The sequence below is a fragment of the Crassostrea angulata genome, chromosome 1 (genome assembly GCF_025612915.1).
Source record: "Crassostrea angulata isolate pt1a10 chromosome 1, ASM2561291v2, whole genome shotgun sequence".
NCBI classification, from domain to species: Eukaryota; Metazoa; Mollusca; class Bivalvia; order Ostreida; family Ostreidae; genus Magallana; species Magallana angulata.
In genome coordinates, this window is record NC_069111.1 from 43,333,288 (window position 1) to 43,359,626 (window position 26,339).

Here is a 26,339-nt window from a genome sequence, read left to right on the forward strand (position 1 = left end):
AAAAGCTATATGTTACTCACTGACTCACTCCATAGAAATGTTTACTTTGTTTTGTAAAGGGGGGGGGGGGGGGGGGGTTGAACGCGCACTTGCTACTGTTGCGAATGTGAAAAAGGGGGGGGGGGTCTTGTAAGACGCCTTGTGGTTTTTTTTTATTTGATGATATGACAGAATACACTTGTGTTTGTAGATGATGAGAGGGATTGATATATCATCGGGCACTTTCTATTACACGAAAAGAGGGCGGGGGGGGGGGGGGGGATAAATAATATTTATCTGTATTACAAAAGTAAAATTCAATTGTGGGATATGCAAGTATAATGTGTTGTTGCTGTTGTAATTTGTTTTTGGTGTATATGTTCATTTTTTCCATTGATAATTTATCTATTTTGATTTCATTGATATGTACACTGTATTTCTATTGTATTGTATAGAGACATCTTTTCGAAAAAATTTCATGGCTCTAAAAAGAGCCGTTTGCAGTTATATCTGTAGTAACCGCTCAGTACTCCTCATCTGATCCGGAGTCTGACATGTCGTCGGAGATGATCTGTACATCTTCTCCAAACATTTCACGCCTTAGGTCTGCTACTGTCTGTGCTTTGTTGTGAGCGTAGTCGTAGTACATGTTTCTGAGTCCCTCAACAACTGCCAGTCTCAGTCTAAGGCTGTATCTGAAGGAACGATGATTCTCTGCCTTGGCTCTACTGTATCGGGACTGGAGGTCAGACATCTTGTAGTTGAGTTGGACAATCTGCTCACACGCTCTTTTAAAGCGACGTTCGCTGTCCATCAACGAAAAACGCTTGTCCATAGTCTTTCTTCTGGGACTGGTACTTTGGATAGCTTTCATCTTGATATAGGATATAGCACTAGAAGATGCAGTAAGTGTTTTCGATTTGCAGTGTAGGATTTGTGATGTCCTTGCTCTTCGCGCACCCCACTATATAGCGCACAGTGGCATTGCTAATTGAGAAACTCGTTTCATTTCATAAGGCGACACGAGTCGCCTGAATAAACAAGTTATTATCTGTCTCAAATGCTGTGCCAGGTGCCATGATTGCTGAGCTTGGGCTGACAATTATCTACCCTAATATACCGTTATTTCGCTTCTTCAAAATTGAGATACATAATTATGTGTATTGTATAAGGTAATTAATTAAGCATATAATATTTGATAATCATTAATAATCGGTAATTCATACATGGACAAAATATCGTTTCATGTTTTTTGTAATGCGATTGATTCGCTATGTTTTATTTTACTTGCTTATTTCTTGTCTGCCGCATGCATGTAAATTTCACCGCACGTTTTTCACGGACTTGTCTCCCTTAGACCATGATGACTTGGAGATCATTGGAAAATTTATTCGCAGGGCGAATTATGAGAATTATTTTTGATAAAAAAAAAATTGATGAAATTTTATTTGAAATAAAAAAAAGTCTACGACACCTGGTATTCCCAGGCGGTCACCCATCCAAGTACTAACCAAGCTCTACGTTGCTTAACTTCGGTGATCGGACGAGAACCGGTGCTTTCAACGTGATATGGCCGTAGACATTAGATAGGGTTTATATTGCGTACATAAAGATACAGTTGTGAAAGAAATTTCAATTATTTTAATTTCATGTTTCAGATATTTATATTTTAGTGTAATAAAAGCTATATGTTACTCACTGACACACTCCATAGAAATTTTTACTTTGTTTTGTAAAGGGGGGGGGGGGGGTTGAACGCGCACTTGCTACTGTTGCGAATGTGAAAAAGGGGGGGGGGTCTTGTAAGACGCCTTGTGGTTTTTTTTTATTTGATGATATGACAGAATACACTTGTGTTTGTAGATGATGAGAGGGATTGATATATCATCGGGCACTTTCTATTACACGAAAAGAGGGCGGGGGGGGGGGGGATAAATAATATTTATCTGTATTACAAAAGTAAAATTCAATTGTGGGATATGCAAGTGTAATGTGTTGTTGCTGTTGTAATTTGTTTTTGGTGTATATGTTCATTTTTTCCATTGATAATTTATCTATTTTGATTTCATTGATATGTACACTGTATTTCTATTGTATTGTATAGAGACATCTTTTCGAAAAAATTTCATGGCTCTAAAAAGAGCCGTTTGCAGTTATATCTGTAGTAACCGCTCAGTACTCCTCATCTGATCCGGAGTCTGACATGTCGTCGGAGATGATCTGTACATCTTCTCCAAACATTTCACGCCTTAGGTCTGCTACTGTCTGTGCTTTGTTGTGAGCGTAGTCGTAGTACATGTTTCTGAGTCCCTCAACAACTGCCAGTCTCAGTCTAAGGCTGTATCTGAAGGAACGATGATTCTCTGCCTTGGCTCTACTGTATCGGGACTGGAGGTCAGACATCTTGTAGTTGAGTTGGACAATCTGCTCACACGCTCTTTTAAAGCGACGTTCGCTGTCCATCAACGAAAAACGCTTGTCCATAGTCTTTCTTCTGGGACTGGTACTTTGGATAGCTTTCATCTTGATATAGGATATAGCACTAGAAGATGCAGTAAGTGTTTTCGATTTGCAGTGTAGGATTTGTGATGTCCTTGCTCTTCGCGCACCCCACTATATAGCGCACAGTGGCATTGCTAATTGAGAAACTCGTTTCATTTCATAAGGCGACACGAGTCGCCTGAATAAACAAGTTATTATCTGTCTCAAATGCTGTGCCAGGTGCCATGATTGCTGAGCTTGGGCTGACAATTATCTACCCTAATATACCGTTATTTCGCTTCTTCAAAATTGAGATACATAATTATGTGTATTGTATAAGGTAATTAATTAAGCATATAATATTTGATAATCATTAATAATCGGTAATTCATACATGGACAAAATATCGTTTCATTGTTTTTTGTAATGCGATTGATTCGCTATGTTTTATTTTACTTGCTTATTTCTTGTCTGCCGCATGCATGTAAATTTCACCGCACGTTTTTCACGGACTTGTCTCCCTTAGACCATGATGACTTGGAGATCATTGGAAAATTTATTCGCAGGGCGAATTATGAGAATTATTTTTGATAAAAAAAAAATTGATGAAATTTTATTTGAAATAAAAAAAAGTCTACGACACCTGGTATTCCCAGGCGGTCACCCATCCAAGTACTAACCAAGCTCTACGTTGCTTAACTTCGGTGATCGGACGAGAACCGGTGCTTTCAACGTGATATGGCCGTAGACATTAGATAGGGTTTATATTGCGTACATAAAGATACAGTTGTGAAAGAAATTTCAATTATTTTAATTTCATGTTTCAGATATTTATATTTTAGTGTAATAAAAGCTATATGTTACTCACTGACACACTCCATAGAAATTTTTACTTTGTTTTGTAAAGGGGGGGGGGGGGGGGTTGAACGCGCACTTGCTACTGTTGCGAATGTGAAAAAGGGGGGGGGGGTCTTGTAAGACGCCTTGTGGTTTTTTTTATTTGATGATATGACAGAATACACTTGTGTTTGTAGATGATGAGAGGGATTGATATATCATCGGGCACTTTCTATTACACGAAAAGAGGGCGGGGGGGGGGGGATAAATAATATTTATCTGTATTACAAAAGTAAAATTCAATTGTGGGATATGCAAGTGTAATGTGTTGTTGCTGTTGTAATTTGTTTTTGGTGTATATGTTCATTTTTTCCATTGATAATTTATCTATTTTGATTTCATTGATATGTACACTGAATTTCTATTGTATTGTATAGAGACATCTTTTCGAAAAAATTTCATGGCTCTAAAAAGAGCCGTTTGCAGTTATATCTGTAGTAACCGCTCAGTACTCCTCATCTGATCCGGAGTCTGACATGTCGTCGGAGATGATCTGTACATCTTCTCCAAACATTTCACGCCTTAGGTCTGCTACTGTCTGTGCTTTGTTGTGAGCGTAGTCGTAGTACATGTTTCTGAGTCCCTCAACAACTGCCAGTCTCAGTCTAAGGCTGTATCTGAAGGAACGATGATTCTCTGCCTTGGCTCTACTGTATCGGGACTGGAGGTCAGACATCTTGTAGTTGAGTTGGACAATCTGCTCACACGCTCTTTTAAAGCGACGTTCGCTGTCCATCAACGAAAAACGCTTGTCCATAGTCTTTCTTCTGGGACTGGTACTTTGGATAGCTTTCATCTTGATATAGGATATAGCACTAGAAGATGCAGTAAGTGTTTTCGATTTGCAGTGTAGGATTTGTGATGTCCTTGCTCTTCGCGCACCCCACTATATAGCGCACAGTGGCATTGCTAATTGAGAAACTCGTTTCATTTCATAAGGCGACACGAGTCGCCTGAATAAACAAGTTATTATCTGTCTCAAATGCTGTGCCAGGTGCCATGATTGCTGAGCTTGGGCTGACAATTATCTACCCTAATATACCGTTATTTCGCTTCTTCAAAATTGAGATACATAATTATGTGTATTGTGTAAGGTAATTAATTAAGCATATAATATTTGATAATCATTAATAATCGGTAATTCATACATGGACAATTTATCGTTTCATTGTTTTTTGTAATGCGATTGATTCGCTATGTTTTATTTTACTTGCTTATTTCTTGTCTGCCGCATGCATGTAAATTTCACCGCACGTTTTTCACGGACTTGTCTCCCTTAGACCATGATGACTTGGAGATCATTGGAAAATTTATTCGCAGGGCGAATTATGAGAATTATTTTTGATAAAAAAAAAATTGATGAAATTTTATTTGAAATAAAAAAAAGTCTACGACACCTGGTATTCCCAGGCGGTCACCCATCCAAGTACTAACCAAGCTCTACGTTGCTTAACTTCGGTGATCGGACGAGAACCGGTGCTTTCAACGTGATATGGCCGTAGACATTAGATAGGGTTTATATTGCGTACATAAAGATACAGTTGTGAAAGACATTTCAATTATTTTAATTTCATGTTTCAGATATTTATATTTTAGTGTAATAAAAGCTATATGTTACTCACTGACTCACTCCATAGAAATGTTTACTTTGTTTTGTAAAGGGGGGGGGGGTTGAACGCGCACTTGCTACTGTTGCGAATGTGAAAAAGGGGGGGGGGGGGGTCTTGTAAGACGCCTTGTGGTTTTTTTTTATTTGATGATATGACAGAATACACTTGTGTTTGTAGATGATGAGAGGGATTGATATATCATCGGGCACTTTCTATTACACGAAAAGAGGGCGGGGGGGGGGGGGGGGATAAATAATATTTATCTGTATTACAAAAGTAAAATTCAATTGTGGGATATGCAAGTATAATGTGTTGTTGCTGTTGTAATTTGTTTTTGGTGTATATGTTCATTTTTTCCATTGATAATTTATCTATTTTGATTTCATTGATATGTACACTGTATTTCTATTGTATTGTATAGAGACATCTTTTCGAAAAAATTTCATGGCTCTAAAAAGAGCCGTTTGCAGTTATATCTGTAGTAACCGCTCAGTACTCCTCATCTGATCCGGAGTCTGACATGTCGTCGGAGATGATCTGTACATCTTCTCCAAACATTTCACGCCTTAGGTCTGCTACTGTCTGTGCTTTGTTGTGAGCGTAGTCGTAGTACATGTTTCTGAGTCCCTCAACAACTGCCAGTCTCAGTCTAAGGCTGTATCTGAAGGAACGATGATTCTCTGCCTTGGCTCTACTGTATCGGGACTGGAGGTCAGACATCTTGTAGTTGAGTTGGACAATCTGCTCACACGCTCTTTTAAAGCGACGTTCGCTGTCCATCAACGAAAAACGCTTGTCCATAGTCTTTCTTCTGGGACTGGTACTTTGGATAGCTTTCATCTTGATATAGGATATAGCACTAGAAGATGCAGTAAGTGTTTTCGATTTGCAGTGTAGGATTTGTGATGTCCTTGCTCTTCGCGCACCCCACTATATAGCGCACAGTGGCATTGCTAATTGAGAAACTCGTTTCATTTCATAAGGCGACACGAGTCGCCTGAATAAACAAGTTATTATCTGTCTCAAATGCTGTGCCAGGTGCCATGATTGCTGAGCTTGGGCTGACAATTATCTACCCTAATATACCGTTATTTCGCTTCTTCAAAATTGAGATACATAATTATGTGTATTGTATAAGGTAATTAATTAAGCATATAATATTTGATAATCATTAATAATCGGTAATTCATACATGGACAAAATATCGTTTCATTGTTTTTTGTAATGCGATTGATTCGCTATGTTTTATTTTACTTGCTTATTTCTTGTCTGCCGCATGCATGTAAATTTCACCGCACGTTTTTCACGGACTTGTCTCCCTTAGACCATGATGACTTGGAGATCATTGGAAAATTTATTCGCAGGGCGAATTATGAGAATTATTTTTGATAAAAAAAAAATTGATGAAATTTTATTTGAAATAAAAAAAAAGTCTACGACACCTGGTATTCCCAGGCGGTCACCCATCCAAGTACTAACCAAGCTCTACGTTGCTTAACTTCGGTGATCGGACGAGAACCGGTGCTTTCAACGTGATATGGCCGTAGACATTAGATAGGGTTTATATTGCGTACATAAAGATACAGTTGTGAAAGAAATTTCAATTATTTTAATTTCATGTTTCAGATATTTATATTTTAGTGTAATAAAAGCTATATGTTACTCACTGACTCACTCCATAGAAATGTTTACTTTGTTTTGTAAAGGGGGGGGGGGGTTGAACGCGCACTTGCTACTGTTGCGAATGTGAAAAAGGGGGGGGGGTCTTGTAAGACGCCTTGTGGTTTTTTTTTATTTGATGATATGACAGAATACACTTGTGTTTGTAGATGATGAGAGGGATTGATATATCATCGGGCACTTTCTATTACACGAAAAGAGGGCGGGGGGGGGGGGGGGGGATAAATAATATTTATCTGTATTACAAAAGTAAAATTCAATTGTGGGATATGCAAGTATAATGTGTTGTTGCTGTTGTAATTTGTTTTTGGTGTATATGTTCATTTTTTCCATTGATAATTTATCTATTTTGATTTCATTGATATGTACACTGTATTTCTATTGTATTGTATAGAGACATCTTTTCGAAAAAATTTCATGGCTCTAAAAAGAGCCGTTTGCAGTTATATCTGTAGTAACCGCTCAGTACTCCTCATCTGATCCGGAGTCTGACATGTCGTCGGAGATGATCTGTACATCTTCTCCAAACATTTCACGCCTTAGGTCTGCTACTGTCTGTGCTTTGTTGTGAGCGTAGTCGTAGTACATGTTTCTGAGTCCCTCAACAACTGCCAGTCTCAGTCTAAGGCTGTATCTGAAGGAACGATGATTCTCTGCCTTGGCTCTACTGTATCGGGACTGGAGGTCAGACATCTTGTAGTTGAGTTGGACAATCTGCTCACACGCTCTTTTAAAGCGACGTTCGCTGTCCATCAACGAAAAACGCTTGTCCATAGTCTTTCTTCTGGGACTGGTACTTTGGATAGCTTTCATCTTGATATAGGATATAGCACTAGAAGATGCAGTAAGTGTTTTCGATTTGCAGTGTAGGATTTGTGATGTCCTTGCTCTTCGCGCACCCCACTATATAGCGCACAGTGGCATTGCTAATTGAGAAACTCGTTTCATTTCATAAGGCGACACGAGTCGCCTGAATAAACAAGTTATTATCTGTCTCAAATGCTGTGCCAGGTGCCATGATTGCTGAGCTTGGGCTGACAATTATCTACCCTAATATACCGTTATTTCGCTTCTTCAAAATTGAGATACATAATTATGTGTATTGTATAAGGTAATTAATTAAGCATATAATATTTGATAATCATTAATAATCGGTAATTCATACATGGACAAAATATCGTTTCATTGTTTTTTGTAATGCGATTGATTCGCTATGTTTTATTTTACTTGCTTATTTCTTGTCTGCCGCATGCATGTAAATTTCACCGCACGTTTTTCACGGACTTGTCTCCCTTAGACCATGATGACTTGGAGATCATTGGAAAATTTATTCGCAGGGCGAATTATGAGAATTATTTTTGATAAAAAAAAAATTGATGAAATTTTATTTGAAATAAAAAAAAAGTCTACGACACCTGGTATTCCCAGGCGGTCACCCATCCAAGTACTAACCAAGCTCTACGTTGCTTAACTTCGGTGATCGGACGAGAACCGGTGCTTTCAACGTGATATGGCCGTAGACATTAGATAGGGTTTATATTGCGTACATAAAGATACAGTTGTGAAAGAAATTTCAATTATTTTAATTTCATGTTTCAGATATTTATATTTTAGTGTAATAAAAGCTATATGTTACTCACTGACTCACTCCATAGAAATGTTTACTTTGTTTTGTAAAGGGGGGGGGGGGTTGAACGCGCACTTGCTACTGTTGCGAATGTGAAAAAGGGGGGGGGGGGTCTTGTAAGACGCCTTGTGGTTTTTTTTTATTTGATGATATGACAGAATACACTTGTGTTTGTAGATGATGAGAGGGATTGATATATCATCGGGCACTTTCTATTACACGAAAAGAGGGCGGGGGGGGGGGGGGATAAATAATATTTATCTGTATTACAAAAGTAAAATTCAATTGTGGGATATGCAAGTATAATGTGTTGTTGCTGTTGTAATTTGTTTTTGGTGTATATGTTCATTTTTTCCATTGATAATTTATCTATTTTGATTTCATTGATATGTACACTGTATTTCTATTGTATTGTATAGAGACATCTTTTCGAAAAAATTTCATGGCTCTAAAAAGAGCCGTTTGCAGTTATATCTGTAGTAACCGCTCAGTACTCCTCATCTGATCCGGAGTCTGACATGTCGTCGGAGATGATCTGTACATCTTCTCCAAACATTTCACGCCTTAGGTCTGCTACTGTCTGTGCTTTGTTGTGAGCGTAGTCGTAGTACATGTTTCTGAGTCCCTCAACAACTGCCAGTCTCAGTCTAAGGCTGTATCTGAAGGAACGATGATTCTCTGCCTTGGCTCTACTGTATCGGGACTGGAGGTCAGACATCTTGTAGTTGAGTTGGACAATCTGCTCACACGCTCTTTTAAAGCGACGTTCGCTGTCCATCAACGAAAAACGCTTGTCCATAGTCTTTCTTCTGGGACTGGTACTTTGGATAGCTTTCATCTTGATATAGGATATAGCACTAGAAGATGCAGTAAGTGTTTTCGATTTGCAGTGTAGGATTTGTGATGTCCTTGCTCTTCGCGCACCCCACTATATAGCGCACAGTGGCATTGCTAATTGAGAAACTCGTTTCATTTCATAAGGCGACACGAGTCGCCTGAATAAACAAGTTATTATCTGTCTCAAATGCTGTGCCAGGTGCCATGATTGCTGAGCTTGGGCTGACAATTATCTACCCTAATATACCGTTATTTCGCTTCTTCAAAATTGAGATACATAATTATGTGTATTGTATAAGGTAATTAATTAAGCATATAATATTTGATAATCATTAATAATCGGTAATTCATACATGGACAAAATATCGTTTCATTGTTTTTTGTAATGCGATTGATTCGCTATGTTTTATTTTACTTGCTTATTTCTTGTCTGCCGCATGCATGTAAATTTCACCGCACGTTTTTCACGGACTTGTCTCCCTTAGACCATGATGACTTGGAGATCATTGGAAAATTTATTCGCAGGGCGAATTATGAGAATTATTTTTGATAAAAAAAAAATTGATGAAATTTTATTTGAAATAAAAAAAAGTCTACGACACCTGGTATTCCCAGGCGGTCACCCATCCAAGTACTAACCAAGCTCTACGTTGCTTAACTTCGGTGATCGGACGAGAACCGGTGCTTTCAACGTGATATGGCCGTAGACATTAGATAGGGTTTATATTGCGTACATAAAGATACAGTTGTGAAAGAAATTTCAATTATTTTAATTTCATGTTTCAGATATTTATATTTTAGTGTAATAAAAGCTATATGTTACTCACTGACTCACTCCATAGAAATGTTTACTTTGTTTTGTAAAGGGGGGGGGGGGGGGTTGAACGCGCACTTGCTACTGTTGCGAATGTGAAAAAGGGGGGGGGGGTCTTGTAAGACGCCTTGTGGTTTTTTTTTATTTGATGATATGACAGAATACACTTGTGTTTGTAGATGATGAGAGGGATTGATATATCATCGGGCACTTTCTATTACACGAAAAGAGGGCGGGGGGGGGGGGGGGATAAATAATATTTATCTGTATTACAAAAGTAAAATTCAATTGTGGGATATGCAAGTATAATGTGTTGTTGCTGTTGTAATTTGTTTTTGGTGTATATGTTCATTTTTTCCATTGATAATTTATCTATTTTGATTTCATTGATATGTACACTGTATTTCTATTGTATTGTATAGAGACATCTTTTCGAAAAAATTTCATGGCTCTAAAAAGAGCCGTTTGCAGTTATATCTGTAGTAACCGCTCAGTACTCCTCATCTGATCCGGAGTCTGACATGTCGTCGGAGATGATCTGTACATCTTCTCCAAACATTTCACGCCTTAGGTCTGCTACTGTCTGTGCTTTGTTGTGAGCGTAGTCGTAGTACATGTTTCTGAGTCCCTCAACAACTGCCAGTCTCAGTCTAAGGCTGTATCTGAAGGAACGATGATTCTCTGCCTTGGCTCTACTGTATCGGGACTGGAGGTCAGACATCTTGTAGTTGAGTTGGACAATCTGCTCACACGCTCTTTTAAAGCGACGTTCGCTGTCCATCAACGAAAAACGCTTGTCCATAGTCTTTCTTCTGGGACTGGTACTTTGGATAGCTTTCATCTTGATATAGGATATAGCACTAGAAGATGCAGTAAGTGTTTTCGATTTGCAGTGTAGGATTTGTGATGTCCTTGCTCTTCGCGCACCCCACTATATAGCGCACAGTGGCATTGCTAATTGAGAAACTCGTTTCATTTCATAAGGCGACACGAGTCGCCTGAATAAACAAGTTATTATCTGTCTCAAATGCTGTGCCAGGTGCCATGATTGCTGAGCTTGGGCTGACAATTATCTACCCTAATATACCGTTATTTCGCTTCTTCAAAATTGAGATACATAATTATGTGTATTGTATAAGGTAATTAATTAAGCATATAATATTTGATAATCATTAATAATCGGTAATTCATACATGGACAAAATATCGTTTCATGTTTTTTGTAATGCGATTGATTCGCTATGTTTTATTTTACTTGCTTATTTCTTGTCTGCCGCATGCATGTAAATTTCACCGCACGTTTTTCACGGACTTGTCTCCCTTAGACCATGATGACTTGGAGATCATTGGAAAATTTATTCGCAGGGCGAATTATGAGAATTATTTTTGATAAAAAAAAAATTGATGAAATTTTATTTGAAATAAAAAAAAGTCTACGACACCTGGTATTCCCAGGCGGTCACCCATCCAAGTACTAACCAAGCTCTACGTTGCTTAACTTCGGTGATCGGACGAGAACCGGTGCTTTCAACGTGATATGGCCGTAGACATTAGATAGGGTTTATATTGCGTACATAAAGATACAGTTGTGAAAGAAATTTCAATTATTTTAATTTCATGTTTCAGATATTTATATTTTAGTGTAATAAAAGCTATATGTTACTCACTGACACACTCCATAGAAATTTTTACTTTGTTTTGTAAAGGGGGGGGGGGGGGTTGAACGCGCACTTGCTACTGTTGCGAATGTGAAAAAGGGGGGGGGGGTCTTGTAAGACGCCTTGTGGTTTTTTTTTATTTGATGATATGACAGAATACACTTGTGTTTGTAGATGATGAGAGGGATTGATATATCATCGGGCACTTTCTATTACACGAAAAGAGGGCGGGGGGGGGGGGATAAATAATATTTATCTGTATTACAAAAGTAAAATTCAATTGTGGGATATGCAAGTGTAATGTGTTGTTGCTGTTGTAATTTGTTTTTGGTGTATATGTTCATTTTTTCCATTGATAATTTATCTATTTTGATTTCATTGATATGTACACTGTATTTCTATTGTATTGTATAGAGACATCTTTTCGAAAAAATTTCATGGCTCTAAAAAGAGCCGTTTGCAGTTATATCTGTAGTAACCGCTCAGTACTCCTCATCTGATCCGGAGTCTGACATGTCGTCGGAGATGATCTGTACATCTTCTCCAAACATTTCACGCCTTAGGTCTGCTACTGTCTGTGCTTTGTTGTGAGCGTAGTCGTAGTACATGTTTCTGAGTCCCTCAACAACTGCCAGTCTCAGTCTAAGGCTGTATCTGAAGGAACGATGATTCTCTGCCTTGGCTCTACTGTATCGGGACTGGAGGTCAGACATCTTGTAGTTGAGTTGGACAATCTGCTCACACGCTCTTTTAAAGCGACGTTCGCTGTCCATCAACGAAAAACGCTTGTCCATAGTCTTTCTTCTGGGACTGGTACTTTGGATAGCTTTCATCTTGATATAGGATATAGCACTAGAAGATGCAGTAAGTGTTTTCGATTTGCAGTGTAGGATTTGTGATGTCCTTGCTCTTCGCGCACCCCACTATATAGCGCACAGTGGCATTGCTAATTGAGAAACTCGTTTCATTTCATAAGGCGACACGAGTCGCCTGAATAAACAAGTTATTATCTGTCTCAAATGCTGTGCCAGGTGCCATGATTGCTGAGCTTGGGCTGACAATTATCTACCCTAATATACCGTTATTTCGCTTCTTCAAAATTGAGATACATAATTATGTGTATTGTATAAGGTAATTAATTAAGCATATAATATTTGATAATCATTAATAATCGGTAATTCATACATGGACAAAATATCGTTTCATTGTTTTTTGTAATGCGATTGATTCGCTATGTTTTATTTTACTTGCTTATTTCTTGTCTGCCGCATGCATGTAAATTTCACCGCACGTTTTTCACGGACTTGTCTCCCTTAGACCATGATGACTTGGAGATCATTGGAAAATTTATTCGCAGGGCGAATTATGAGAATTATTTTTGATAAAAAAAAAATTGATGAAATTTTATTTGAAATAAAAAAAAGTCTACGACACCTGGTATTCCCAGGCGGTCACCCATCCAAGTACTAACCAAGCTCTACGTTGCTTAACTTCGGTGATCGGACGAGAACCGGTGCTTTCAACGTGATATGGCCGTAGACATTAGATAGGGTTTATATTGCGTACATAAAGATACAGTTGTGAAAGAAATTTCAATTATTTTAATTTCATGTTTCAGATATTTATATTTTAGTGTAATAAAAGCTATATGTTACTCACTGACACACTCCATAGAAATTTTTACTTTGTTTTGTAAAGGGGGGGGGGGTTGAACGCGCACTTGCTACTGTTGCGAATGTGAAAAAGGGGGGGGGGGGTCTTGTAAGACGCCTTGTGGTTTTTTTTATTTGATGATATGACAGAATACACTTGTGTTTGTAGATGATGAGAGGGATTGATATATCATCGGGCACTTTCTATTACACGAAAAGAGGGCGGGGGGGGGGGGATAAATAATATTTATCTGTATTACAAAAGTAAAATTCAATTGTGGGATATGCAAGTGTAATGTGTTGTTGCTGTTGTAATTTGTTTTTGGTGTATATGTTCATTTTTTCCATTGATAATTTATCTATTTTGATTTCATTGATATGTACACTGTATTTCTATTGTATTGTATAGAGACATCTTTTCGAAAAAATTTCATGGCTCTAAAAAGAGCCGTTTGCAGTTATATCTGTAGTAACCGCTCAGTACTCCTCATCTGATCCGGAGTCTGACATGTCGTCGGAGATGATCTGTACATCTTCTCCAAACATTTCACGCCTTAGGTCTGCTACTGTCTGTGCTTTGTTGTGAGCGTAGTCGTAGTACATGTTTCTGAGTCCCTCAACAACTGCCAGTCTCAGTCTAAGGCTGTATCTGAAGGAACGATGATTCTCTGCCTTGGCTCTACTGTATCGGGACTGGAGGTCAGACATCTTGTAGTTGAGTTGGACAATCTGCTCACACGCTCTTTTAAAGCGACGTTCGCTGTCCATCAACGAAAAACGCTTGTCCATAGTCTTTCTTCTGGGACTGGTACTTTGGATAGCTTTCATCTTGATATAGGATATAGCACTAGAAGATGCAGTAAGTGTTTTCGATTTGCAGTGTAGGATTTGTGATGTCCTTGCTCTTCGCGCACCCCACTATATAGCGCACAGTGGCATTGCTAATTGAGAAACTCGTTTCATTTCATAAGGCGACACGAGTCGCCTGAATAAACAAGTTATTATCTGTCTCAAATGCTGTGCCAGGTGCCATGATTGCTGAGCTTGGGCTGACAATTATCTACCCTAATATACCGTTATTTCGCTTCTTCAAAATTGAGATACATAATTATGTGTATTGTATAAGGTAATTAATTAAGCATATAATATTTGATAATCATTAATAATCGGTAATTCATACATGGACAAAATATCGTTTCATTGTTTTTTGTAATGCGATTGATTCGCTATGTTTTATTTTACTTGCTTATTTCTTGTCTGCCGCATGCATGTAAATTTCACCGCACGTTTTTCACGGACTTGTCTCCCTTAGACCATGATGACTTGGAGATCATTGGAAAATTTATTCGCAGGGCGAATTATGAGAATTATTTTTGATAAAAAAAAAATTGATGAAATTTTATTTGAAATAAAAAAAAGTCTACGACACCTGGTATTCCCAGGCGGTCACCCATCCAAGTACTAACCAAGCTCTACGTTGCTTAACTTCGGTGATCGGACGAGAACCGGTGCTTTCAACGTGATATGGCCGTAGACATTAGATAGGGTTTATATTGCGTACATAAAGATACAGTTGTGAAAGAAATTTCAATTATTTTAATTTCATGTTTCAGATATTTATATTTTAGTGTAATAAAAGCTATATGTTACTCACTGACACACTCCATAGAAATTTTTACTTTGTTTTGTAAAGGGGGGGGGGGGGTTGAACGCGCACTTGCTACTGTTGCGAATGTGAAAAAGGGGGGGGGTCTTGTAAGACGCCTTGTGGTTTTTTTTATTTGATGATATGACAGAATACACTTGTGTTTGTAGATGATGAGAGGGATTGATATATCATCGGGCACTTTCTATTACACGAAAAGAGGGCGGGGGGGGGGGGGGATAAATAATATTTATCTGTATTACAAAAGTAAAATTCAATTGTGGGATATGCAAGTGTAATGTGTTGTTGCTGTTGTAATTTGTTTTTGGTGTATATGTTCATTTTTTCCATTGATAATTTATCTATTTTGATTTCATTGATATGTACACTGAATTTCTATTGTATTGTATAGAGACATCTTTTCGAAAAAATTTCATGGCTCTAAAAAGAGCCGTTTGCAGTTATATCTGTAGTAACCGCTCAGTACTCCTCATCTGATCCGGAGTCTGACATGTCGTCGGAGATGATCTGTACATCTTCTCCAAACATTTCACGCCTTAGGTCTGCTACTGTCTGTGCTTTGTTGTGAGCGTAGTCGTAGTACATGTTTCTGAGTCCCTCAACAACTGCCAGTCTCAGTCTAAGGCTGTATCTGAAGGAACGATGATTCTCTGCCTTGGCTCTACTGTATCGGGACTGGAGGTCAGACATCTTGTAGTTGAGTTGGACAATCTGCTCACACGCTCTTTTAAAGCGACGTTCGCTGTCCATCAACGAAAAACGCTTGTCCATAGTCTTTCTTCTGGGACTGGTACTTTGGATAGCTTTCATCTTGATATAGGATATAGCACTAGAAGATGCAGTAAGTGTTTTCGATTTGCAGTGTAGGATTTGTGATGTCCTTGCTCTTCGCGCACCCCACTATATAGCGCACAGTGGCATTGCTAATTGAGAAACTCGTTTCATTTCATAAGGCGACACGAGTCGCCTGAATAAACAAGTTATTATCTGTCTCAAATGCTGTGCCAGGTGCCATGATTGCTGAGCTTGGGCTGACAATTATCTACCCTAATATACCGTTATTTCGCTTCTTCAAAATTGAGATACATAATTATGTGTATTGTGTAAGGTAATTAATTAAGCATATAATATTTGATAATCATTAATAATCGGTAATTCATACATGGACAATTTATCGTTTCATTGTTTTTTGTAATGCGATTGATTCGCTATGTTTTATTTTACTTGCTTATTTCTTGTCTGCCGCATGCATGTAAATTTCACCGCACGTTTTTCACGGACTTGTCTCCCTTAGACCATGATGACTTGGAGATCATTGGAAAATTTATTCGCAGGGCGAATTATGAGAATTATTTTTGATAAAAAAAAAATTGATGAAATTTTATTTGAAATAAAAAAAAGTCTACGACACCTGGTATTCCCAGGCGGTCACCCATCCAAGTACTAACCAAGCTCTACGTTGCTTAACTTCGGTGATCGGACGAGAACCGGTGCTTTCAACGTGATATGGCCGTAGACATTAGATAGGGTTTATATTGCGTACATAAAGATACAGTTGTGAAAGACATTTCAATTATTTTAATTTCATGTTTCAGATATTTATATTTTAGTGTAATAAAAGCTATATGTTACTCACTGACTCACTCCATAGAAATGTTTACTTTGTTTTGTAAAGGGGGGGGGGGGGGGGGTTGAACGCGCACTTGCTACTGTTGCGAATGTGAAAAAGGGGGGGGGGGGGTCTTGTAAGACGCCTTGTGGTTTTTTTTTATTTGATGATATGACAGAATACACTTGTGTTTGTAGATGATGAGAGGGATTGATATATCATCGGGCACTTTCTATTACACGAAAAGAGGGCGGGGGGGGGGGGGGATAAATAATATTTATCTGTATTACAAAAGTAAAATTCAATTGTGGGATATGCAAGTATAATGTGTTGTTGCTGTTGTAATTTGTTTTTGGTGTATATGTTCATTTTTTCCATTGATAATTTATCTATTTTGATTTCATTGATATGTACACTGTATTTCTATTGTATTGTATAGAGACATCTTTTCGAAAAAATTTCATGGCTCTAAAAAGAGCCGTTTGCAGTTATATCTGTAGTAACCGCTCAGTACTCCTCATCTGATCCGGAGTCTGACATGTCGTCGGAGATGATCTGTACATCTTCTCCAAACATTTCACGCCTTAGGTCTGCTACTGTCTGTGCTTTGTTGTGAGCGTAGTCGTAGTACATGTTTCTGAGTCCCTCAACAACTGCCAGTCTCAGTCTAAGGCTGTATCTGAAGGAACGATGATTCTCTGCCTTGGCTCTACTGTATCGGGACTGGAGGTCAGACATCTTGTAGTTGAGTTGGACAATCTGCTCACACGCTCTTTTAAAGCGACGTTCGCTGTCCATCAACGAAAAACGCTTGTCCATAGTCTTTCTTCTGGGACTGGTACTTTGGATAGCTTTCATCTTGATATAGGATATAGCACTAGAAGATGCAGTAAGTGTTTTCGATTTGCAGTGTAGGATTTGTGATGTCCTTGCTCTTCGCGCACCCCACTATATAGCGCACAGTGGCATTGCTAATTGAGAAACTCGTTTCATTTCATAAGGCGACACGAGTCGCCTGAATAAACAAGTTATTATCTGTCTCAAATGCTGTGCCAGGTGCCATGATTGCTGAGCTTGGGCTGACAATTATCTACCCTAATATACCGTTATTTCGCTTCTTCAAAATTGAGATACATAATTATGTGTATTGTATAAGGTAATTAATTAAGCATATAATATTTGATAATCATTAATAATCGGTAATTCATACATGGACAAAATATCGTTTCATTGTTTTTTGTAATGCGATTGATTCGCTATGTTTTATTTTACTTGCTTATTTCTTGTCTGCCGCATGCATGTAAATTTCACCGCACGTTTTTCACGGACTTGTCTCCCTTAGACCATGATGACTTGGAGATCATTGGAAAATTTATTCGCAGGGCGAATTATGAGAATTATTTTTGAAAAAAAAAAAATTGATGAAATTTTATTTGAAATAAAAAAAAGTCTACGACACCTGGTATTCCCAGGCGGTCACCCATCCAAGTACTAACCAAGCTCTACGTTGCTTAACTTCGGTGATCGGACGAGAACCGGTGCTTTCAACGTGATATGGCCGTAGACATTAGATAGGGTTTATATTGCGTACATAAAGATACAGTTGTGAAAGAAATTTCAATTATTTTAATTTCATGTTTCAGATATTTATATTTTAGTGTAATAAAAGCTATATGTTACTCACTGACTCACTCCATAGAAATGTTTACTTTGTTTTGTAAAGGGGGGGGGGGGGGTTGAACGCGCACTTGCTACTGTTGCGAATGTGAAAAAGGGGGGGGGGTCTTGTAAGACGCCTTGTGGTTTTTTTTTATTTGATGATATGACAGAATACACTTGTGTTTGTAGATGATGAGAGGGATTGATATATCATCGGGCACTTTCTATTACACGAAAAGAGGGCGGGGGGGGGGGGGGATAAATAATATTTATCTGTATACCAAAAGTAAAATTCAATTGTGGGATATGCAAGTGTAATGTGTTGTTGCTGTTGTAATTTGTTTTTGGTGTATATGTTCATTTTTTCCATTGATAATTTATCTATTTTGATTTCATTGATATGTACACTGTATTTCTATTGTATTGTATAGAGACATCTTTTCGAAAAAATTTCATGGCTCTAAAAAGAGCCGTTTGCAGTTATATCTGTAGTAACCGCTCAGTACTCCTCATCTGATCCGGAGTCTGACATGTCGTCGGAGATGATCTGTACATCTTCTCCAAACATTTCACGCCTTAGGTCTGCTACTGTCTGTGCTTTGTTGTGAGCGTAGTCGTAGTACATGTTTCTGAGTCCCTCAACAACTGCCAGTCTCAGTCTAAGGCTGTATCTGAAGGAACGATGATTCTCTGCCTTGGCTCTACTGTATCGGGACTGGAGGTCAGACATCTTGTAGTTGAGTTGGACAATCTGCTCACACGCTCTTTTAAAGCGACGTTCGCTGTCCATCAACGAAAAACGCTTGTCCATAGTCTTTCTTCTGGGACTGGTACTTTGGATAGCTTTCATCTTGATATAGGATATAGCACTAGAAGATGCAGTAAGTGTTTTCGATTTGCAGTGTAGGATTTGTGATGTCCTTGCTCTTCGCGCACCCCACTATATAGCGCACAGTGGCATTGCTAATTGAGAAACTCGTTTCATTTCATAAGGCGACACGAGTCGCCTGAATAAACAAGTTATTATCTGTCTCAAATGCTGTGCCAGGTGCCATGATTGCTGAGCTTGGGCTGACAATTATCTACCCTAATATACCGCTATTTCGCTTCTTCAAAATTGAGATACATAATTATGTGTATTGTATAAGGTAATTAATTAAGCATATAATATTTCGTTAATCATTAATAATCGGTAATTCATACATGGACAAAATATCGTTTCATTGTTTTTTGTAATGCGATTGATTCGCTATGTTTTATTTTACTTGCTTATTTCTTGTCTGCCGCATGCATGTAAATTTCACCGCACGTTTTTCACGGACTTGTCTCCCTTAGACCATGATGACTTGGAGATCATTGGAAAATTTATTCGCAGGGCGAATTATGAGAATTATTTTTGATAAAAAAAAAATTGATGAAATTTTATTTGAAATAAAAAAAAGTCTACGACACCTGGTATTCCCAGGCGGTCACCCATCCAAGTACTAACCAAGCTCTACGTTGCTTAACTTCGGTGATCGGACGAGAACCGGTGCTTTCAACGTGATATGGCCGTAGACATTAGATAGGGTTTATATTGCGTACATAAAGATACAGTTGTGAAAGAAATTTCAATTATTTTAATTTCATGTTTCAGATATTTATATTTTAGTGTAATAAAAGCTATATGTTACTCACTGACTCACTCCATAGAAATGTTTACTTTGTTTTGTAAAGGGGGGGGGGGGGGGGGTTGAACGCGCACTTGCTACTGTTGCGAATGTGAAAAAGGGGGGGGGGGGGTCTTGTAAGACGCCTTGTGGTTTTTTTTTATTTGATGATATGACAGAATACACTTGTGTTTGTAGATGATGAGAGGGATTGATATATCATCGGGCACTTTCTATTACACGAAAAGAGGGCGGGGGGGGGATAAATAATATTTATCTGTATACCAAAAGTAAAATTCAATTGTGGGATATGCAAGTGTAATGTGTTGTTGCTGTTGTAATTTGTTTTTGGTGTATATGTTCATTTTTTCCATTGATAATTTATCTATTTTGATTTCATTGATATGTACACTGTATTTCTATTGTATTGTATAGAGACATCTTTTCGAAAAAATTTCATGGCTCTAAAAAGAGCCGTTTGCAGTTATATCTGTAGTAACCGCTCAGTACTCCTCATCTGATCCGGAGTCTGACATGTCGTCGGAGATGATCTGTACATCTTCTCCAAACATTTCACGCCTTAGGTCTGCTACTGTCTGTGCTTTGTTGTGAGCGTAGTCGTAGTACATGTTTCTGAGTCCCTCAACAACTGCCAGTCTCAGTCTAAGGCTGTATCTGAAGGAACGATGATTCTCTGCCTTGGCTCTACTGTATCGGGACTGGAGGTCAGACATCTTGTAGTTGAGTTGGACAATCTGCTCACACGCTCTTTTAAAGCGACGTTCGCTGTCCATCAACGAAAAACGCTTGTCCATAGTCTTTCTTCTGGGACTGGTACTTTGGATAGCTTTCATCTTGATATAGGATATAGCACTAGAAGATGCAGTAAGTGTTTTCGATTTGCAGTGTAGGATTTGTGATGTCCTTGCTCTTCGCGCACCCCACTATATAGCGCACAGTGGCATTGCTAATTGAGAAACTCGTTTCATTTCATAAGGCGACACGAGTCGCCTGAATAAACAAGTTATTATCTGTCTCAAATGCTGTGCCAGGTGCCATGATTGCTGAGCTTGGGCTGACAATTATCTACCCTAATATACCGTTATTTCGCTTCTTCAAAATTGAGATACATAATTATGTGTATTGTGTAAGGTAATTAATTAAGCATATAATATTTGATAATCATTAATAATCGGTAATTCATACATGGACAATTTATCGTTTCATTGTTTTTTGTAATGCGATTGATTCGCTATGTTTTATTTTACTTGCTTATTTCTTGTCTGCCGCATGCATGTAAATTTCACCGCACGTTTTTCACGGACTTGTCTCCCTTAGACCATGATGACTTGGAGATCATTGGAAAATTTATTCGCAGGGCGAATTATGAGAATTATTTTTGATAAAAAAAAAATTGATGAAATTTTATTTGAAATAAAAAAAAGTCTACGACACCTGGTATTCCCAGGCGGTCACCCATCCAAGTACTAACCAAGCTCTACGTTGCTTAACTTCGGTGATCGGACGAGAACCGGTGCTTTCAACGTGATATGGCCGTAGACATTAGATAGGGTTTATATTGCGTACATAAAGATACAGTTGTGAAAGAAATTTCAATTATTTTAATTTCATGTTTCAGATATTTATATTTTAGTGTAATAAAAGCTATATGTTACTCACTGACTCACTCCATAGAAATGTTTACTTTGTTTTGTAAAGGGGGGGGGGGGGTTGAACGCGCACTTGCTACTGTTGCGAATGTGAAAAAGGGGGGGGGGGTCTTGTAAGACGCCTTGTGGTTTTTTTTTATTTGATGATATGACAGAATACACTTGTGTTTGTAGATGATGAGAGGGATTGATATATCATCGGGCACTTTCTATTACACGAAAAGAGGGCGGGGGGGGGGGGGGGGATAAATAATATTTATCTGTATTACAAAAGTAAAATTCAATTGTGGGATATGCAAGTATAATGTGTTGTTGCTGTTGTAATTTGTTTTTGGTGTATATGTTCATTTTTTCCATTGATAATTTATCTATTTTGATTTCATTGATATGTACACTGTATTTCTATTGTATTGTATAGAGACATCTTTTCGAAAAAATTTCATGGCTCTAAAAAGAGCCGTTTGCAGTTATATCTGTAGTAACCGCTCAGTACTCCTCATCTGATCCGGAGTCTGACATGTCGTCGGAGATGATCTGTACATCTTCTCCAAACATTTCACGCCTTAGGTCTGCTACTGTCTGTGCTTTGTTGTGAGCGTAGTCGTAGTACATGTTTCTGAGTCCCTCAACAACTGCCAGTCTCAGTCTAAGGCTGTATCTGAAGGAACGATGATTCTCTGCCTTGGCTCTACTGTATCGGGACTGGAGGTCAGACATCTTGTAGTTGAGTTGGACAATCTGCTCACACGCTCTTTTAAAGCGACGTTCGCTGTCCATCAACGAAAAACGCTTGTCCATAGTCTTTCTTCTGGGACTGGTACTTTGGATAGCTTTCATCTTGATATAGGATATAGCACTAGAAGATGCAGTAAGTGTTTTCGATTTGCAGTGTAGGATTTGTGATGTCCTTGCTCTTCGCGCACCCCACTATATAGCGCACAGTGGCATTGCTAATTGAGAAACTCGTTTCATTTCATAAGGCGACACGAGTCGCCTGAATAAACAAGTTATTATCTGTCTCAAATGCTGTGCCAGGTGCCATGATTGCTGAGCTTGGGCTGACAATTATCTACCCTAATATACCGTTATTTCGCTTCTTCAAAATTGAGATACATAATTATGTGTATTGTATAAGGTAATTAATTAAGCATATAATATTTGATAATCATTAATAATCGGTAATTCATACATGGACAAAATATCGTTTCATTGTTTTTTGTAATGCGATTGATTCGCTATGTTTTATTTTACTTGCTTATTTCTTGTCTGCCGCATGCATGTAAATTTCACCGCACGTTTTTCACGGACTTGTCTCCCTTAGACCATGATGACTTGGAGATCATTGGAAAATTTATTCGCAGGGCGAATTATGAGAATTATTTTTGAAAAAAAAAAAATTGATGAAATTTTATTTGAAATAAAAAAAAGTCTACGACACCTGGTATTCCCAGGCGGTCACCCATCCAAGTACTAACCAAGCTCTACGTTGCTTAACTTCGGTGATCGGACGAGAACCGGTGCTTTCAACGTGATATGGCCGTAGACATTAGATAGGGTTTATATTGCGTACATAAAGATACAGTTGTGAAAGAAATTTCAATTATTTTAATTTCATGTTTCAGATATTTATATTTTAGTGTAATAAAAGCTATATGTTACTCACTGACTCACTCCATAGAAATGTTTACTTTGTTTTGTAAAGGGGGGGGGGGGGGGGGGTTGAACGCGCACTTGCTACTGTTGCGAATGTGAAAAAGGGGGGGGGGGGTCTTGTAAGACGCCTTGTGGTTTTTTTTTATTTGATGATATGACAGAATACACTTGTGTTTGTAGATGATGAGAGGGATTGATATATCATCGGGCACTTTCTATTACACGAAAAGAGGGCGGGGGGGGGGGGGGATAAATAATATTTATCTGTATACCAAAAGTAAAATTCAATTGTGGGATATGCAAGTGTAATGTGTTGTTGCTGTTGTAATTTGTTTTTGGTGTATATGTTCATTTTTTCCATTGATAATTTATCTATTTTGATTTCATTGATATGTACACTGTATTTCTATTGTATTGTATAGAGACATCTTTTCGAAAAAATTTCATGGCTCTAAAAAGAGCCGTTTGCAGTTATATCTGTAGTAACCGCTCAGTACTCCTCATCTGATCCGGAGTCTGACATGTCGTCGGAGATGATCTGTACATCTTCTCCAAACATTTCACGCCTTAGGTCTGCTACTGTCTGTGCTTTGTTGTGAGCGTAGTCGTAGTACATGTTTCTGAGTCCCTCAACAACTGCCAGTCTCAGTCTAAGGCTGTATCTGAAGGAACGATGATTCTCTGCCTTGGCTCTACTGTATCGGGACTGGAGGTCAGACATCTTGTAGTTGAGTTGGACAATCTGCTCACACGCTCTTTTAAAGCGACGTTCGCTGTCCATCAACGAAAAACGCTTGTCCATAGTCTTTCTTCTGGGACTGGTACTTTGGATAGCTTTCATCTTGATATAGGATATAGCACTAGAAGATGCAGTAAGTGTTTTCGATTTGCAGTGTAGGATTTGTGATGTCCTTGCTCTTCGCGCACCCCACTATATAGCGCACAGTGGCATTGCTAATTGAGAAACTCGTTTCATTTCATAAGGCGACACGAGTCGCCTGAATAAACAAGTTATTATCTGTCTCAAATGCTGTGCCAGGTGCCATGATTGCTGAGCTTGGGCTGACAATTATCTACCCTAATATACCGCTATTTCGCTTCTTCAAAATTGAGATACATAATTATGTGTATTGTATAAGGTAATTAATTAAGCATATAATATTTCGTTAATCATTAATAATCGGTAATTCATACATGGACAAAATATCGTTTCATTGTTTTTTGTAATGCGATTGATTCGCTATGTTTTATTTTACTTGCTTATTTCTTGTCTGCCGCATGCATGTAAATTTCACCGCACGTTTTTCACGGACTTGTCTCCCTTAGACCATGATGACTTGGAGATCATTGGAAAATTTATTCGCAGGGCGAATTATGAGAATTATTTTTGATAAAAAAAAAATTGATGAAATTTTATTTGAAATAAAAAAAAGTCTACGACACCTGGTATTCCCAGGCGGTCACCCATCCAAGTACTAACCAAGCTCTACGTTGCTTAACTTCGGTGATCGGACGAGAACCGGTGCTTTCAACGTGATATGGCCGTAGACATTAGATAGGGTTTATATTGCGTACATAAAGATACAGTTGTGAAAGAAATTTCAATTATTTTAATTTCATGTTTCAGATATTTATATTTTAGTGTAATAAAAGCTATATGTTACTCACTGACTCACTCCATAGAAATGTTTACTTTGTTTTGTAAAGGGGGGGGGGGGGGGTTGAACGCGCACTTGCTACTGTTGCGAATGTGAAAAAGGGGGGGGGGTCTTGTAAGACGCCTTGTGGTTTTTTTTTATTTGATGATATGACAGAATACACTTGTGTTTGTAGATGATGAGAGGGATTGATATATCATCGGGCACTTTCTATTACACGAAAAGAGGGCGGGGGGGGATAAATAATATTTATCTGTATACCAAAAGTAAAATTCAATTGTGGGATATGCAAGTGTAATGTGTTGTTGCTGTTGTAATTTGTTTTTGGTGTATATGTTCATTTTTTCCATTGATAATTTATCTATTTTGATTTCATTGATATGTACACTGTATTTCTATTGTATTGTATAGAGACATCTTTTCGAAAAAATTTCATGGCTCTAAAAAGAGCCGTTTGCAGTTATATCTGTAGTAACCGCTCAGTACTCCTCATCTGATCCGGAGTCTGACATGTCGTCGGAGATGATCTGTACATCTTCTCCAAACATTTCACGCCTTAGGTCTGCTACTGTCTGTGCTTTGTTGTGAGCGTAGTCGTAGTACATGTTTCTGAGTCCCTCAACAACTGCCAGTCTCAGTCTAAGGCTGTATCTGAAGGAACGATGATTCTCTGCCTTGGCTCTACTGTATCGGGACTGGAGGTCAGACATCTTGTAGTTGAGTTGGACAATCTGCTCACACGCTCTTTTAAAGCGACGTTCGCTGTCCATCAACGAAAAACGCTTGTCCATAGTCTTTCTTCTGGGACTGGTACTTTGGATAGCTTTCATCTTGATATAGGATATAGCACTAGAAGATGCAGTAAGTGTTTTCGATTTGCAGTGTAGGATTTGTGATGTCCTTGCTCTTCGCGCACCCCACTATATAGCGCACAGTGGCATTGCTAATTGAGAAACTCGTTTCATTTCATAAGGCGACACGAGTCGCCTGAATAAACAAGTTATTATCTGTCTCAAATGCTGTGCCAGGTGCCAGGATTGCTGAGCTTGGGCTGACAATTATCTACCCTAATATACCGCTATTTCGCTTCTTCAAAATTGAGATACATAATTATGTGTATTGTATAAGGTAATTAATTAAGCATATAATATTTCGTTAATCATTAATAATCGGTAATTCATACATGGACAAAATATCGTTTCATTGTTTTTTGTAATGCGATTGATTCGCTATGTTTTATTTTACTTGCTTATTTCTTGTCTGCCGCATGCATGTAAATTTCACCGCACGTTTTTCACGGACTTGTCTCCCTTAGACCATGATGACTTGGAGATCATTGGAAAATTTATTCGCAGGGCGAATTATGAGAATTATTTTTGATAAAAAAAAAATTGATGAAATTTTATTTGAAATAAAAAAAAGTCTACGACACCTGGTATTCCCAGGCGGTCACCCATCCAAGTACTAACCAAGCTCTACGTTGCTTAACTTCGGTGATCGGACGAGAACCGGTGCTTTCAACGTGATATGGCCGTAGACAT

At 38.3% G+C, this 26,339-nt stretch overlaps 16 non-coding genes across 16 annotated transcripts; all 16 read right to left on the reverse strand.

Moving 5' to 3' along the window:
- Nucleotides 1-1,441: 1,441 nt before the first annotated feature.
- LOC128170212 (5S ribosomal RNA) lies at nt 1,442-1,560 on the reverse strand. Its single transcript, XR_008241722.1, has one exon. It is a non-coding gene; the product is annotated as a 5S ribosomal RNA (ribosomal RNA).
- A 1,531-nt stretch (nt 1,561-3,091) lies between these two features.
- LOC128170223 (5S ribosomal RNA) lies at nt 3,092-3,210 on the reverse strand. Its single transcript, XR_008241733.1, has one exon. It is a non-coding gene; the product is annotated as a 5S ribosomal RNA (ribosomal RNA).
- A 1,532-nt stretch (nt 3,211-4,742) lies between these two features.
- On the reverse strand, nt 4,743-4,861 carry LOC128170234 (5S ribosomal RNA). The gene has a single exon (XR_008241744.1). It is a non-coding gene; the product is annotated as a 5S ribosomal RNA (ribosomal RNA).
- A 1,536-nt stretch (nt 4,862-6,397) lies between these two features.
- On the reverse strand, nt 6,398-6,516 carry LOC128170246 (5S ribosomal RNA). The gene has a single exon (XR_008241755.1). It is a non-coding gene; the product is annotated as a 5S ribosomal RNA (ribosomal RNA).
- A 1,534-nt stretch (nt 6,517-8,050) lies between these two features.
- Nucleotides 8,051-8,169, reverse strand: LOC128170257 (5S ribosomal RNA). Its single transcript, XR_008241766.1, has one exon. It is a non-coding gene; the product is annotated as a 5S ribosomal RNA (ribosomal RNA).
- Nucleotides 8,170-9,701: 1,532 nt separating this feature from the next.
- Nucleotides 9,702-9,820, reverse strand: LOC128170262 (5S ribosomal RNA). The gene has a single exon (XR_008241771.1). It is a non-coding gene; the product is annotated as a 5S ribosomal RNA (ribosomal RNA).
- Nucleotides 9,821-11,354: 1,534 nt separating this feature from the next.
- On the reverse strand, nt 11,355-11,473 carry LOC128170263 (5S ribosomal RNA). Its single transcript, XR_008241772.1, has one exon. It is a non-coding gene; the product is annotated as a 5S ribosomal RNA (ribosomal RNA).
- A 1,531-nt stretch (nt 11,474-13,004) lies between these two features.
- LOC128170264 (5S ribosomal RNA) lies at nt 13,005-13,123 on the reverse strand. Its single transcript, XR_008241773.1, has one exon. It is a non-coding gene; the product is annotated as a 5S ribosomal RNA (ribosomal RNA).
- A 1,528-nt stretch (nt 13,124-14,651) lies between these two features.
- On the reverse strand, nt 14,652-14,770 carry LOC128170265 (5S ribosomal RNA). The gene has a single exon (XR_008241774.1). It is a non-coding gene; the product is annotated as a 5S ribosomal RNA (ribosomal RNA).
- A 1,529-nt stretch (nt 14,771-16,299) lies between these two features.
- Nucleotides 16,300-16,418, reverse strand: LOC128170267 (5S ribosomal RNA). The gene has a single exon (XR_008241776.1). It is a non-coding gene; the product is annotated as a 5S ribosomal RNA (ribosomal RNA).
- Nucleotides 16,419-17,956: 1,538 nt separating this feature from the next.
- Nucleotides 17,957-18,075, reverse strand: LOC128170268 (5S ribosomal RNA). Its single transcript, XR_008241777.1, has one exon. It is a non-coding gene; the product is annotated as a 5S ribosomal RNA (ribosomal RNA).
- Nucleotides 18,076-19,608: 1,533 nt separating this feature from the next.
- On the reverse strand, nt 19,609-19,727 carry LOC128170270 (5S ribosomal RNA). The gene has a single exon (XR_008241778.1). It is a non-coding gene; the product is annotated as a 5S ribosomal RNA (ribosomal RNA).
- Nucleotides 19,728-21,260: 1,533 nt separating this feature from the next.
- LOC128170271 (5S ribosomal RNA) lies at nt 21,261-21,379 on the reverse strand. The gene has a single exon (XR_008241779.1). It is a non-coding gene; the product is annotated as a 5S ribosomal RNA (ribosomal RNA).
- A 1,534-nt stretch (nt 21,380-22,913) lies between these two features.
- Nucleotides 22,914-23,032, reverse strand: LOC128170272 (5S ribosomal RNA). Its single transcript, XR_008241780.1, has one exon. It is a non-coding gene; the product is annotated as a 5S ribosomal RNA (ribosomal RNA).
- A 1,539-nt stretch (nt 23,033-24,571) lies between these two features.
- LOC128170273 (5S ribosomal RNA) lies at nt 24,572-24,690 on the reverse strand. The gene has a single exon (XR_008241781.1). It is a non-coding gene; the product is annotated as a 5S ribosomal RNA (ribosomal RNA).
- A 1,528-nt stretch (nt 24,691-26,218) lies between these two features.
- Nucleotides 26,219-26,337, reverse strand: LOC128170274 (5S ribosomal RNA). Its single transcript, XR_008241782.1, has one exon. It is a non-coding gene; the product is annotated as a 5S ribosomal RNA (ribosomal RNA).
- Between the last annotated feature and the right edge of the window lie 2 nt (nt 26,338-26,339).